The sequence below is a fragment of the Python bivittatus genome, unplaced genomic scaffold, assembly GCF_059951505.1.
Source record: "Python bivittatus isolate LINGU-HERP-01145 unplaced genomic scaffold, Pbiv_v1 ctg000210_np1212, whole genome shotgun sequence".
NCBI classification, from domain to species: domain Eukaryota; kingdom Metazoa; phylum Chordata; class Lepidosauria; order Squamata; family Pythonidae; genus Python; species Python bivittatus.
The window spans coordinates 4924933-4936760 of record NW_028277053.1 but is presented as its reverse complement, the minus strand read 5'-3'; positions in this window follow the sequence as shown (position 1 = coordinate 4936760).

Here is an 11828-nt window from a genome sequence, read left to right as displayed (position 1 = left end):
TGGGTGCGTGGCTGTCTCAAAGACCACCCTTTAGGGTGCTCGTCAGTGGTCCCCCACCAAACTGGAGAGAGACAGTGAGTGGTGTGCCACAATACTGGGTACTGTACTATCCTGGGTATTGTACTCTTCAGCATTTTCATTAATGATTTGGAAAGAATGCTTATCAAATCTGCAGATCACACAGAATTGGGTAGGATAACTAATACCCAAGAAGATAGAAATAAAATTCAAAATGAACTGAACTGAAAACTACAGGATAAAATTTAATGAAGTTCTTCACTTAGGGAACAAAACTCAAATCTAGAGGTATAGGTACCCGGCTTGGTAAAAGTACTTGTGAAAAAGACCGTAATTGGTTGCAACTAGAATACTGAGTCATATTATGATGGCTGCAAAAAAAGTTAATGCAATTGTAGGTTGCATGAAAAGAAGCAGAAACATCATGAAAAGTAACACTTCCATTTTATTCTGCTGTAGTCAGGCCTCATCTCAGGTACTACTGTAGTTGACTTCTGGGTATCACATTTTAAAGAGACAGAGAAATTAGGACAAATTTTGAAAAGGGCAATGAGGATGATCCAGGGACTAAAATCAAATCTATGAAGAAAGATGGAAGGAATGAGGAATGGTTAGCCTTGAGAAGGAGAAGACTATAATACCATTCTTCAAAAGGAGGTAGTAGATGGAGTATGCACTATGCAGTAGATAGTCAAGACCTCATCATTCCAGAATGTCAGCCACAAAATAATGCATTTAAACTTCATGAAAGCAGAAGCTAGTTCAACGCTGGGCAATTTCCACGCAGTCAAAGCAATTCAGCAACCACTGATCCAGAGAGGGTGTTCCACTCCCCTTTGCTGGGCGTTTCAAGTGGAGACAAGGTTGGATTCAAAGGCCCAGTGGCCTCTTCCAACTGCGGGTTATCATATTGTTTGGACTAGGTGGACTACATATGCAAACAAATGACGAAGAATTTTCCTTTCTCCTTTATTTCTCCTTTATTTCCTCCTGGAAATGTACTATATTATCCTTTTGGTTTGTACAAACTCCAAAATCCAGGTTGGATGCTAGATCTGGAACTCAGGTAGGATCTACCCAGCCCTTTGCAGAACTGGATTTTAAAAGGGAGGACTTTTAAAATCTTTCAAAGTGCTGCAGGGGAGAGAAGATCACTGCTCATAATGCCCTTGGCAGAGAGAGATGAGCAGTGCAGTCCACATCTGGGGGTGAAGGAGATCTTCAGAATGATAGCTCCCAACTCAGGCACTGAATTTCAGCATCACCCCAGCTCTCTCCTCATCCAGCATCCTGTGAAAAAATTTAGACCTGCGTTGGAAATGGGGAAGGAATGATCAAACTGTTTTGGAAAACCTTACTAATTCTTGAGAAAGAAGGAAGTGTGAGAAAATCACCTTACCTTGAGTTGGTTTAGTATAAATAAGATGAAGTGGAGAGAAACTCTTGACAGCTTTGAATATTCTGTTCTTCCACCCTACAGCAATGAGTAGCCTTTGACCTGGTCTCCCTCGCCATCCCTCCTCCCCACTGAAACACACATCATACCTTTGGGGTGCAAGCAGGAGACGCCCCTGCAGGATCTGCTCAGCAATCTCCACTTGCCACCTTTTCTTGGTGCTTATCTCAAAACACACACAAGCACTTGCGCAAAGGAGGGGTGAACTGGCACGTGTGAAATTTTCCAAACCACGCAGCAACCCGAGCCCTACCCAATCCCGCAAAAATAACTTGCTGAAGATTATATTTTCTACAGGGTCTGCTGAGGACAGAGGAGACTAAGGGTAGCTTTGGGATGTGATCGCTGAAGTCTGGCCAGAGAGAATACCTCAGCCACTGTTTCTATTGCTGCTCCTCACACCTGCGGAAGGACTGTGGGCAAATGCTGGCACTGTTAATGAATAACTTCTTGCAACTTGCCCAAAGTGGCACCTGTCAGGTTCGGTCAGCACGAGGCTTCAGGGAAGCACGGGGTTGCAGGGAAGCTCGCAACCAGACCACGCGGAATCCACCGGCGGCAGCTAGCGGGGAAAAGAGGAACCGAAAGCGCCGCTAATTAACGAGCCACCTGCGGAAAACCACAGCGGAAGCTTTTAACTATGAACTGATAACGGCGCGAGCAAGCAAGGAACGGGGCCGCAGGGCAGCGAAACAAGATCGCAACGCAGCACAGAACCCGCGGGTCTGCACGTAGCAGGGAGGGACCAACCCAGCCGGAGGGGGACTGGCAATCAAGGACAATGGACTCTGACCGACCCTGCCATCATGAACGATCAGGGGGGACATTGGGGGGCCTAATAGCCCACAGCTGCAACGCGATCACGAGGCGGGAAAAAGCGCGGGAAGGGGGAATATAACAAGTGATGCAATTGTACCAAGCCAGTCCTGGCTTTGCTTGTGACTACTACGTTACGCATGAGTAAACCTTCTTTGTGAACCACACGTGTCACGAGAGTTTCTCTGTCGAACGGGGCAAATCTCACATAAAGCCAGGACTCACCGTCAGCGCTACCCGGTACCACCGAGGAGCGTTTTCTTTCTCAATACAGGCATGACCAGCGACGAGGAATCCGTGGGTCAGCTGGAGCGCGAGGGATCCAGGCTCGCGGAAGGGCGGTCGGAGCCGCCCGGGAGCGACGGGGCAGCGGCCAGGGCCGGGCGCACTCCATCCGAGCGGTGGTCGATGGGCGTGAACCAAGGACCAGACGATTCAGGCGTTACGATGACCCGGGGTTCGGGGTTCCGGAACCGTGAGTGGAGCGAGAAATTCGCCCGACTAGAGGAGAGAGTCGAGCGACGCCTAGACGCCGTGGAGGCGATGCTCCAGACCCTACTACAGAGAGTGGGGCCACCGGCGGTGAACGAGGAGGCGAGCGACAGGGGGGCGGTCCGACACCCCCGCCGGCACCACCCACGGCGCCCCGGTCGGAGGACCAACGGGCGGCAGACGCCCTGAGACTTCGAGGTATCACTGGGAAGTTCTCAGGGGACCCCGAACAGCTGCCGCACTTTCTGACGCACGTCAGGGGGTTCATGCAGAGGGGTGGTCACCTATTCGTTAGAGACGAGGACAGGGTATCCTACGTGGCCGAGCTGCTAGATGGCCAAGCAGCCAGCTGGGTGATCGGGCTGTACGATGCCAACGCGGCGGAACTACGGAGTTTCCCGGACTTCATGCAGGCGCTCCGGGACAGATTCGAGGACACATTGAGCGCCAAGCGGGCGGAGGACGACATCCTACAGTTCAGACAGCGGGGCAAATCGGTATCGGAATATGCCCTGGAGTTCCGGAGGTTGGCCGAGAAGCTCGCGGACTGGCCGGAGTCCCTGAAGGTGAAGTATTTTAAGAGGGGACTCAACCCAGAGATCCTGGAACGGGCACTGGGGCGGGACGACCCGTCCACAGTGAAGGATTGGATCTGGCTGGCCGGAACGGCGGAATCGGCGTGGCGGCAGATCCAACAGAGCACAAGACGACGGGACCAGGCGAGGGACCGGCCGAGGGAGAGGACCCCCGAGGAGAGACGGAGCGGTCGACGGCAGTCCACCGGGAGGCGAGAGGCGGCCAGAGCCCCGAATCTGTGCTTCCGATGCGGAGGCAGAGGCCACCGAGCGGCGCAGTGCCCGACGGAGCGGGAAGGCGTCCCACCACGGCCCGAAGTCAAAACCCCGCGTGCGAACGGGAAAAGGACCGGTGACCGACCGCGGAAGGGGGCAGTGGCGGCGGTGACCGAGAAAGGACGCGGGGGTGGTCGACCCCGGAGACAGCATCCTCCGGAGAGGACTCGGAGCCGGCGGGAAACGAGGCGCGCTCGCACTGAACGGCGTCCCAGTGCGAGCAGGGGAGTCGAGGCGCGCGGACCCAATAGGAGACGAGGACTGCCCACCGTTCCGGGTGAGGATACACGTCCGGGGGTGAGATCCGGAGGGGAGGCGCAGCTACGGGCGCTACTGGACTCGGGCTGCACCCACTGCTTGATGCACCCAGCGGTGGTCTCGGGGCTCGGGCTACAGCTGAGGCGCCTCCGGGAGCCCATTTCATTCAGCCAGTTAGATGGCACGCTGGCAGGGGGGCCAGCTCAGTATTACACCGAGCCGGTCCAGATGACGATCGGGAGTCACCGGGAAGAACTGAGGTTCGTGGTGGTCCCGGTGGCCGACTACGCGGTGGTACTCGGCTTGGCGTGGCTGCGGCGGCGGAACCCACGAGTCGACTGGACGGCGGAGGCAGTGCGGTTCGGGGTCGACAGACCGGCGAGGGGCGAGAGCAGAGGGGACCGAGCCGTGGAGACGGAGGCAGCCGCAACCACCGGCGGACAAGCGGAGGGTCCGGGACACCGGGAGACGGGGCGAGAGCAGATGGGGCCCGAGACCCGGGCGGCAACAGCAACAGCAGCAGCAGCAGCGCCGGGACCCCGGAGACCCGCCACGATCCCGAGGCGAGGGAGGCAGCGGCGACTGGCGAGGCGACCGCAAAGCGAGGGGCCGGACCCGGGGAACCCCCGACGGGCGGCGGAATCCCGAGGCAGTATCGAGACCTGGCGGCAGCGTTCGGGGAGAAGGAGTCCGACCAGCTCCCACCACACCGGCCCAGTGATTGCGCCATCGAGCTAGAGCCAGGAGCGACCCTGCCTAAGCCGAAAATGTACTCCCTGTCGAGGAGGGAGATGGGGGCCCTGCGCGAGTTCATAGACAAGAACCTAGCGCGGGGATTCATCCAACCCGCGAAGTCACCATTAGCGGCCCCGGTGTTATTCCGGGAGAAGAAGGACGGCTCGCTCCGTATGTGCGTAGACTACCGGGGGCTGAACGCAATCAGCACGGAGTACAAATACCCCCTCCCCTGATGAAGGACTTGATGTCGCATCTGTCGAAGGGGAGGGTGTTCACAAAACTGGACTTGCGCGAAGCCTACTTCAGAGTTAGGATCCGCGCAAAAGATGAGTGGAAGACGGCGTTCAACACCCCGCTCGGAAGCTACCAGTTTTCCGTGATGCCGTTCGGATTAAAAGGGGCCCCGGGGGTATTTATGCAGCTAATTAATGAGGTGCTGCACGACCTACTCTACCGGGGCGTCCTGGTCTACCTGGATGACATCCTCATCTACACCGAGACCCTGGCGGAGCACGTGAGCCTGGTGCGCACGGTGCTCCAGAGACTGCTGAAGGCACAGCTGTACGCAAAGCTCTCGAAATGCGAGTTCCATCGAGAGCAACTAGACTACCTCGGCTACCGAATATCCAGCCGGGGAATTGAGATGGACCCGGCGAAAGTAAGGGATGTCCTGGGCTGGGAAGCGCCGCGAACCCGGAGGCAACTCCAAAGCTTCCTAGGGTTTGCGAACTTCTATCGTCAGTTCATCCCGAACTTCGCCCAAATCGCCCTTCCCCTAACCGACCTGCTAAAAACCAAGGGCACTGGGAAAACCCCCAAGCCCAGCATGGCACTCGCGTGGACTGCAGAATGCCAGGGGGCGTTTGAGGAACTAAAACAGCGGTTCACCGCGGAGCCGATCCTGCGCCATCCCGACCCAGACCGGCGGTTTATAATCCAAGTGGATGCATCAGACGTGGCAACGGGAGCAGTCCTGCTCCAACCCAGCCCGGAGGGGCCATCCACCCGTGCGCCTACGCCTCCCGCAAATTCACCGAGACGGAGAGGAGGTGGATGGTGTGGGAGAAAGAGGCGTACGCGGTCAAGTGGGCGCTGGCCACGTGGAGGCATCTACTGGAGGGGGCAACTGAACCGTTCGAGGTGTGGACGGACCATAAGAACCTCGAGGCCCTGAAGACCCCGCGTAAGCTATCCCCCAAACAGGCACGGTGGTCCCAATACTTCGGGAGGTTCAGGTTCACACTGAAACACATCCCCGGGAAGCGCAACTTCTTAGCGGATGGACTGTCTCGCATGCCCCAACACGCCAGCCTACGGGAGGAGATCGTGGACTCCGTCATCCCCGCCAGCAGGCTGGCTGCAAAGGCGGTGACCCGAAGCCAGACCAAGGGGGAGCGACAGGACGCGGCGTCTGAAGTAAGGCAAGGGTTCGCGGAGGCGGCGGAGCGGGACGATTGGCTCAAGCAGAACCGAGAGGCGCTAACCGGCCAAGAGGGGTTGTGGTGGCACGAAGGAAAGCTGTACGTGCCCGAGGGTTGCCGACGGGAGGTCATGGAGAGAGCCCACGACAGCCGGAGCGCGGGGCATTACGGCTTCGTAAAGACACTCCACTTAATCCGGCGGCAGTTTTGGTGGCCCACGCTCCGGAAGGACGTGGAGGCGTACTCGGGGGGTTGCCCGGTGTGCGCAACAGCGAAAGGAGCCAAAGGCAAACCTAGAGGCCTACTCCAGCCGGTAGCGGAACCCGACGGCCCTTGGCAAGAGGTCGCCATGGACTTCATAGTGGAGCTCCCGGAGAGTAAGGGGAAGACCGCCATTTGGGTGGTCACGGACTTATTCTCCAAACAAGCGCACTTTGTAGCGTGCCGGCGAGTCCCCACGGCCGAGGGGCTGGCGAGACTGTTCGTGCAACATGTCTACCGACTCCACGGCGCACCTCGACGTATCGTCAGCGATCGGGGCGGCAACTTCATCGCGCGGTTCTGGCGGGAGTTCCTGAAGCGGGTGGGGACGAAACAAGCCCTATCCTCCGCGGCGCACCCGCAGACGGACGGAGCCACGGAACGCCTGAATGGGGGGCTCGAACAGTACCTGCGCTGCTACGTGGGGCACCAACAGGACGATTGGGCGGAGCTACTACCATTCGCGGAGGTGGCATACAACAACGCCGTCCACAAGAGCACCGGGTTCTCTCCGTTCAAAGTAGCCACCGGGAGAGATTTCGTCCCCATGCCGGAGCTGCCTCAGCCGGAATCCCAGATCAACTCCCTGGACGCCTGGTTCGCCCAAATCGACGAGACCCGGCGAGCGGCGCACGCGGCATTGCAGAGAGCCAAAGCCGACTACAAGAAGCACGCGGACCGCAAGAGGCTCCCCGAGGAAAAGTGGGAAGTGGGGGACCAGGTGTATCTGTCAACCAAAAACCTAAAGACGCACCAGGCATCGAAAAAACTCAGCCCGAGGTTTGTGGGGCCGTTCCCCATTTCGGAGGTCATCAATCCGGTGACCGTCAGGCTGACGCTCCCGAAAAGCCTCGGGAAGATCCACCCGGTGTTCCATTGCAGCCTGCTAAAGTTGCACCAGCCGGGGAACGCCTGGCACAAGGCGGAGGGAGTACCACCACCCATCATGGTCGGGGGGGAGCAGCATTTCGAAATCAACCGGATACTGGACGCCCAGAGGCACAAGGGGCAGACCCAGCTCCTAGTGCAATGGAAACATTTCCCCAAGTCCCACAGCGAATGGGTGAGTAAAACCCACATAAGGGCGCCGGACCTAGTGCGGGACTTTTACAGTAAATACCCCGGGAAGCCGAAATAGGACCGAGGGGGGGGAGTTGTCGTCAGGGGGGCGGCATGTCAGGTTCGGTCAGCACGAGGCTTCAGGGAAGCACGGGGCTGCAGGGAAGCTCGCAACCAGACCACGCGGAATCCACCGGCGGTAGCTAGCGGGGAAAAGAGGAACCGAAAGCGCCGCTAATTAACGAGCCACCTGCGGCCAGCTAAACAGGAAAACCGCAGCGGAAGCTTTTAACTATGAACTGATAACGGCGCGAGCAAGCAAGGAACGGGGCCGCAGGGCAGCGAAACAAGATCGCAACGCAGCACAGAACCCGCGGGTCTGCACGTAGCAGGGAGGGACCAACCCAGCCGGAGGGGGACTGGCAATCAAGGACAATGGACTCTGACCGACCCTGCCATCATGAACGATCAGGGGGGACATTGGGGGGCCTAATAGCCCACAGCTGCAACGCGATCACGAGGCGGGAAAAAGCGCGGGAAGGGGGGAATATAACAAGTGATGCAATTGTACCAAGCCAGTCCTGGCTTTGCTTGTGACTACTACGTTACGCATGAGTAAACCTTCTTTGTGAACCACACGTGTCACGAGAGTTTCTCTGTCGAACGGGGCAAATCTCACAGCACCTAGGAGATTGACGGGTTATTCATCCATAAAACCTGCAACCAACTTTACTGTCCAAAAGGTTTTTTTCTTCCTAGCGTTTTTCCTGCATGTTCAGGGTCCACTTCTTTTTTTTCAGATCAACCAAATATTGATCCGTTTACTGTCCAAGAGTCTGCAATGCAAATGTGAAGAGAATTCCCTTGCACAACTTCCCCTCTCTCACAGGGTTTTGCATGAGAGCATCCCATGATTTAGGATGCACTGCATTCATGGTTGAGGGGGTGTTTTTCTTGATCCTTTCTGTCCTGGACACCATGACACTCTAACCTCCAGGCTACCTGTGCTCTAAACAGCTGGTGCAGTAAGCCCACTCCTCTTTCTCACCATCTGGGTATGTTGCTGTGCCCCCAACAATATTGATCCCTGTATTTTTTACTTACATTTACACCCCACCTTTTCTTCAGGAACTCAAAGCAATTTCTGTGGGTGTCTCCCTTCATTTTATCCCCACAACTAGAGCCCTGTGAGGTGGGTTGGACTGACACAGGTCCAAAGTCTCAGTGAGTTTGTGGATTTTCCCATCTTGTCTCCATTATCACACAGGCTTTTTCTATGTTGAATTCAAAGATACAGGGCCTCCGAACAAGGAAGTTCCACTCCACGGCTAGAGCTCTAGCTCAGCCTAAACTTTACAGCTTCTGGAAAACACTTCTCGGTCCCCCCTGAGGGGGCTGGACATTTGCAGGAACAATTTTCTCATGAAAATCTCTCCCGTTTGGTGTAAAAAGCACAGCTTTTTGCAAGCAGGGGACCAGACCAAAACTAGTCCTCTCACAGCAAACATCCCAAGGGAAAAACAGAAGAAGAATACCAATGTCCATACAATACATTTACCTACTATTTACTCCACCCAATATTCTGTGTTTGCTCAACACACTGAACTATAAAACTAACCACACCGTCCAGATTTGTCCAATGGGTTAAGATAAAGTTGGCGAGAGGGCACAATTGCTAACAAGATCCACAAAGGGAAGGAATCCTGCAGAAGCCCTGGAAGAGAATCTGATAGTTAAAAGAGAGTTTCTAAAGCAAAGATGCAGAAATCGCTTCTGCAAAAGAAAGGCATTTTCCTTTGTGTGTGTTGGGCAATGTACTGTAAACAAGATTGTCAGCTTCTCTTCCTGTCATCAAATAAATTTTGGTGCCTCCAAAGTCAGATATGCAAGATGCCTGTTGCCTGCCCCCAGTGAGTAGCAGTCTTTGCAGAAGACCAAATTGCCTGTGAGCACAGAGAGAGTGCCCTCCTTATTCACTGGAAAGCAGTCCAAGCCCTGTCCAAATTGTATTTGTGGTATGAAGTCACCAAGTAGCTCTCTGAAAGTCACAGCTGGAATTTCAGAATGATGATAACAACCCAGTTTGCAAGCCAAGGTCAGAGAATGAAGGTAGCTTGCATACAGACTGGTTTATTTCTTTAACTGTATCTTTAAAAAGAGAGCAAGCACAAGAACTACAAACCAGGATCTCTCATCTCCTGTGCCTTTTAAAATTTTTGCTCCAATAACTGAAGAAGAGCGAGATGAGTTCGGCATTCGGTTCACTCATATTTACGACTTCCTGCAGCAGCCAGTGGCTTAAATCAGCCTTGCTCATTCTGGTCCCCTAAAGAAGCATTGCCTTCCGAATCCGATCATCCCCCTACACCTTTGAGTTAGGAGAGCTGTAGTCCAACCCAGAAAGCATCAGAGTACAGCATAATAGCTTGTGCCTCCGCCATCTGAACTACCCCGCACCCCAAGAATCTTCTGAGCAAATTCCCAGCAGCCACTTGACAAAAGGCTTTTTAAGTTGAATGAAATTTAGTTTCATGGTGTGGTGTGAAAGGAGCATGGAAGAGAACCTGGAAGAGCTCTGGTGCGGTTTCAGGCAGTAGGAGGGCAGCCCAGGCGCAGAGGAGAAATTGGCCCAATGGTCAAGCTTCTATGCGGGGAAAAGAGAGACTTGCCGGTCATCTGAGACAGCCAGATATCAGGGTCAGCCTTGGGTAGGGGCTGTGGTGGGGAAGAAGACATCCGTGATTATTTCCCTGAAACAATGTTTCATGGACCACGTTGACTGTTTGGATCTGGACTAACCAAATATGAAATTAAAGTGCACAGTTGGTCCCAAGGCAGCTTCCTGGCAGTGAAGGGCGGCACAGGATGCAACGGGAGGGAGGTTCTGCAAGGGGGTCTTTAGGGACTGGGCAATGCGGCAATCAACAGCCTGGGATTGCAGCACAAGAGGACAAAATGCTTCGAAGCAACAAGGCTTGATCTGACCTGTAGGGTTGGTGAGGAGGAAATAACTCAGGAGTTCTAACCAACAACCCTTTAAGCACATACATATACATACTGATCACATTATCCCTTTCTGGAGTAAGCAAGCAATGTTATACACAGTACAAAAAGGGAGTAACAAAAGGCTAACCAAAGCAATTGAGACATGAGATTAGAAAAAGCAATGGAAATATATCTAGAGAGAGAGAGAGAGAATATCTCTATCACCTCTATATAAACATCACTCTGCATATTTGACTATCCTTGGAAGCCATCCTGCTTTTCACCATATCAACCCACTGCTTTGCCCATGCCTTTTCTTCTTTAACTTTCTCACCTCTCTTTTTTAGGACCTCATCGGCTCCATTCAGACATTACTTCCTTAGCCTTCTCCTTTCTCTTGACCCATGGACTCCTTCTTCATACATTTGTTTTGAAGTTTGATCCTCATTTATTTTCTCTTGACCACTTCAACCTACTTTTTCCATACCATTCATTCACTTTTATATTTCATCCACAAACATTTCATCCTTCAACATCTTTTCATTCTTTATCCTCTTTCTTCTAACTTGACCCAAGGCTGGCAGGCAAAGATTCAGAGACATAGCTCTTTTACAAGCTAGTTTTATTACAGGTATTAGAAAGCAGACATCCAGTAACTGCCCCAAACCATCAGTCCTGAGGTTCAAATCTTGTTCTTTTGCCTGATCGTGTGCCCCAGTGCACTGAGACAGTGGGACTCAGAGGGTGCACTAATGATTATCACACTAGTGATAGGAGGAGCCTCGTGGAATTTGCACTGCAAACCCCACGTCTTTTGCACATGTCCTGCACCTTCACATGCACGCCGCAAAGTGGTAAAGCTAATGGCATGGTGTTGCTTTAATCAGATCCTACAGACGCATTTCATGTCAAATAATTCCATCACTTTTATTCTTAATTCCATTCACTCTGCTGGATGTTCATTGTTTAATTCTCTTCACCCATTTCCAAAGCAATTTTTTTATTTCCATCGAACTGCTCTGTGCTTTCTGTCCCTCTTTTAATCTTAACTGTTCCTTGTCCTCTCTGACTACCTTTCCTGCAACTATTTTTTTCCTCACTATAAACATTACATCTTTCATCCTCTTTTTTCTTTTTCTTTTTGCAACAGTCATTCTCTTATCTGCATCTTTCTCATTGTAGAGGAGAAACTGAATATTAGAGGATAAGGTTTGGGGCATAGGTTTTTCCCCCTGTCTCCTTTCTTTATCATTGTAATTTTCACATTCTTTGTGTCTACTTTCCATCCATTCTCCTGGAAGATTACTTTTTCATACATTTTTATACCTGCAGTCATTCTAGTTTCTTCCACTTCTTTCCTTTTCTTCCGTGTCCATTTTTCCCAAGATCCACTCTTTATACTAATGAATAACGGCACGTCCCGCATTCAGAACCTCTCCTCACCCTTCGTCCTTCACTGTATTTCACAGACTT